This window comes from Papaver somniferum, unplaced genomic scaffold (genome assembly GCF_003573695.1).
Source record: "Papaver somniferum cultivar HN1 unplaced genomic scaffold, ASM357369v1 unplaced-scaffold_76, whole genome shotgun sequence".
NCBI lineage: Eukaryota > Viridiplantae > Streptophyta > Magnoliopsida > Ranunculales > Papaveraceae > Papaver > Papaver somniferum.
In genome coordinates, this window is record NW_020650526.1 from 1,828,037 (window position 1) to 1,832,476 (window position 4,440).

Sequence of the window (4,440 nt, forward strand, 5' to 3'; positions counted from 1 at the left end):
TGGAAGATATTCTACCATATCTTGTGTTTCAACTTTTTGTTAGGGTTAAAAATCTAAAAAATCATTTCCAAATTCATTAACGGTGTCTCGGTCGGTGTAGGCTTTAGGATAAATTTAATACCGACTGGTCAGTCGGATTTGATAAATCGGATGAATTCAACAGTCGGTTTTGTTTATAGAAGGAAGACAATACCGACAGTATCATTCGGTATGGTATTCGAATGAAGGCAATATCGACAACAGGCAATTGATGAATATATGAAGCTCAACTTGTCCGTTCGTTCAGCTAAAAAACGATATATTCTGACTTCAAATGAAACCCTTATAAAGATATAATTACATAAAGATTCATACTTACATAAAGATATATTTTATCTCTAAAAACCTTATAAGGTGTACCAAAGGCAAGAGATGTCTCTCTTCATTCCTGAAACGATCCTTCTAACTTTTTCAGTTTATATTTCGATTAATAAACAATCCAGCCAGCACTAGCTATTTCATAGAATTTATTTTCCTTGGACTGATTTGATTTCTCCTGATTATAGGTTAACTCCAAATCACGCCCAATCTCTTCTTCGATATTAGGATCCATTGCGGTGTCAGTGATACTCTCATAAACAATACGGCAATTGATCAAGCCACAGTCGGCATTGTTGTGTGATAATATGCAATGTCGATTATATTTTAGTTAAGGGGTACTTCAATTCTTCATGGTGTTTTCTTTTTCTTTTACTATCCCCCAATTTTTGAGAGTATTCCCTAATTGTGGGTACTTTTATTTTGGGAATTAGATTATATTTTTTTTTACTTACTTTCTAATTTATTTCCTATGCGAATAAATTTCTCTTCCAATTAAAAAAGAAAGAAAAAAAAAAACTACCATAACCTAATAATTTATTAAAAGTTTAAGATCCCATAGATCAATCCATTTTACATAACTTATATTATGGTTGTCAATGGCCTCGAATCCTCCGGGTATCATAGGATCCAGATTATTTGAGACCGATCCGTGTCGTTATGGTTTCGGGGCCGGTTCCTAATTTTGCGGCCCAAAAACGGACCCTATGGGAACAACAACTGGTCAACTATTGGAGCTCATCCACTGCCTCCAGAAGGGTCTGAAGGGAAATATCACCTAACCCAAATACCTCATCTAACAGAATAAAATTGTTAGTTAACACATGAAGTCATGAACCACAGTAAATGAATCACTAAACCAATATTATAGATACTAGTTCTTATGCCCGTGCGTTGCACGACCCTAGATATTTTGTTGAGAGAAAGGTATAGTTTGGTGCTAGTGAATACCTTTTTTTTTCTTCGAAAAAGAGGCAAGCCTCAGAGATATTCATTGCAAGTTCTGCAATTCATGATCATGATTGATTATCGGACTGACTCGGAAGTTTGCAGCAATTATGAAGAGCTTAAACAGGTTACAGGGATATTCAAACAGACAACAGGGATGATAATGAAGAGACTTAACAACATATTTACTAGACCAATTCTGGAAAAAAAAATCCTACCGTTCCTATCCGATTCCAAAGTAACAGAACTAGTTTCAATGGTCTTGGCTGGATCAAAAATGACCCATCCAGCTCAAATAACAATTCTATAATCAATAGAAATGTCAGGATTCGTGAATCCAACTATTTCTCAAGGGTTTTATCAAAATCATAGTGCTGGCATAGCTAAAGCAGGATCCATAAATCCAACCCAGTGTCAATGATTTTATAGTAACAATAAAAAAGGTAACCGACATAACTTAACTCGGTTTTCATGTGATAGAATCAGTATGGATCGGTTTGGGTTCTTCTGACTCGGTCTTGTAACATTTTCTGATGCTGGTATCTTCTGTGAATGTCTTGCTGCTGGCATCTTTGCTACATGTGTCTTTTTTGTTGTTGGAGAGTAGATCGTAACCGGAGTCATGAAGCCTGAAGATGCTTTTGTGGGAAACCTAGCTTGATGTTGCTTTTGGATGTGTGTTTACTGGGTATTCATTTAATTCAAAAGCATGTACCCCCAGATTGAAAAAATCAACAATAACTTGAGGAAACTTCCAAATCCCAGAAAGGAGATACCAATCTGAACAATAACGAAAATTAATTAAGTTCCAAAAAACAGAACCCTAGATTAAAACAAGAACGAAAATTTAGATTAAACCTAGAACAATCAAAGAAGGCTAGAAGAAACTGATGTATCAGGAACCCAATTAATAATACTAATAGCAAATCTAAAAGACTAACAACAGAGATTTAAATGAAGGAAAAACCAGTTAAAGTTCAATCCAAGCTAGATTCGAACCCAAATCACCGATTAATCGTTTCAAACAAATCATAAAGACTAAAAATAGCAGAGGTAGATGATAAGATGAGAATTGTTTTAACTTAAATGCAAAAGCCAAAACAGTAAAGTATTTAATCAAACTTTAAGACAACTATCTAACGAGAGATACATCCAAGCCACTTTGTGGATATGCGCCATACATACTAACAAACATTGAACAGAAGAATACCTTGATTGCGGAGAAAAAGTGTGCTATTGTGTCCAAACTTTCCCAACCAAGTGTATGAAATGTTCTAGCACGTCAAACCTGAAATACATAGTGCAATGCACCAGTCATATTCCACATGAACAACCGTCAACACGTTTGGCGTAGAACAACAAAAAAGAAGTCCAGTAAGAACAAATTTTGGGAAAAGCCCCAAATTCCATATAAGAACCCTAAATTCATATTGAATACAACATATCAAAATCAACTAACATTCATTTTATATCTCATAATTTTGCTTAAAAATATCACCTTAACCACCTAATCCTTCAAATCAAACAAAGTCTCTCAAATCGATTCAAAAGTGGAAGGATTAAGCTAAAATCAAGTAGCTACAAAAGGAATAATTTAGAATAATAGTAATACCTTTCTACCAGTGAAAGACTTCGAAAAAGAATAGATATTATACTCATTAGAGATAGTTGCAGATGTAGGAAGAAAGAGTAAATGAAGTAAATACGGGTAGATCTGGGTAAACAAAAGTGAATATGAGTTTATATACTCCCTCTGTCGGCAATATATAAACGGAAAAGAGAGTTTCTAGTAGAATAAGTAACTTTTTTGTTTTTACAAATTTTCAATTTTTACCTAATTTAACCTTAACCAATTCCAATAAAAACAATTGAATTTATCTACAAAATATCAAATTAAGAGTTTTAAATTCATTAAAATATTAGAGTAGTTGAATTATCTTTGGGAATAATACCTAGCAAAAAAAAATATCTTTGGGAATACCATAAACTTGGTGATACCCATACTTTTTAATAGGATATACATGGAAGAAAGAACATTAAAATAAGATTTTTGCTTATCTAACAGGACTAGAAAATTTTGTTTCTCCACCTTTATAACACGGATGAAGGAAGTATGATCTAACTCTTCATAAGAATTTTATTAAATTAACCCTTTATAAAATACCGGATTACTCTTGGGTACCCATCGAAGGACCCGTTTGGATCCGTTTATTAACGTGTCCATGTAGGTCTACCCAGTTTGGACCCGAAATAATTAATAAGTCCAGTTTTGAGACCCATACCCAGACCCTAAATCAACCGGTTTCGAATTGGTTCCGAATATTTGGCTACCCAGACATCTCAGCCCAAAATTTATACTCCAAATTATTGTATGAAACTGAAAATGAAACTAAGATGGAATATATGCAAATTCAGTAATATGGAAAACGACATTACGTTAATTAGATATAATTAAAGTTTTAGTTTAGATTCACGGTCAGTTTCACTCAGTAACACGGTCAGTTTCAGTCAAAATTTATACAACATCAATGCGTTGTATCTGATAAGTACCCATATCCGACACAACGAATCGTAGTTCACAAATATGTGCAACAATAAATCTTCCTATCTAAAGGCTTAAAGGCATGGACAAATAAAGCTCCCATGTTGAATGGTGAGGAAATCCTTGCTTCCTATTGGTGGAAATAGGCCTTTTTTGAGTTTTGTGAAACGAGCGTTATGGTGAGGACACTTGCTAACGTATGATTGGTTTAAAAAGAATTGAAAAAAGATTAAAAAAGGAAGCCAATTTAGATTTGGAATTCATGAAGTGACAATATTTAGACGAGGACACTTGGCAATCGTATAATTGGTTTAAAAATTACAAACCTGAAAGGAAAACATAACTTACCGAGTTTAGAATTTTATAAAAGTCCAAATTCAATTTGAAAATCGAATATTTATTATATGAGGACTATTTTTTTCAAATTAATATATATAAGGAGGAAAAAATCCATATATTTTCTACGATAATAAAAGAAAAAAATAAATAAAATTTGCGCATAACTTCCACCTATTTAATATATTTGTCCTGCCGCACCAAATCAAAAATACATCTCCACAGGGCGGGGCAAACCCCCGCTCCCACCAAATCGA

The 4,440-nt window shown here is 33.6% G+C and overlaps 1 long non-coding RNA gene across 1 annotated transcript; it reads right to left on the minus strand.

The window, feature by feature from the left end:
• Nucleotides 1-1,463: 1,463 nt before the first annotated feature.
• Nucleotides 1,464-3,176, minus strand: LOC113344454. Its single transcript, XR_003357827.1, has 3 exons — nt 2,918-3,176; nt 2,516-2,593; nt 1,464-2,085 (listed from the first exon to the last, which is right to left on the minus strand). It is a non-coding gene; the product is annotated as an uncharacterized LOC113344454 (long non-coding RNA).
• Nucleotides 3,177-4,440: the final 1,264 nt, after the last annotated feature.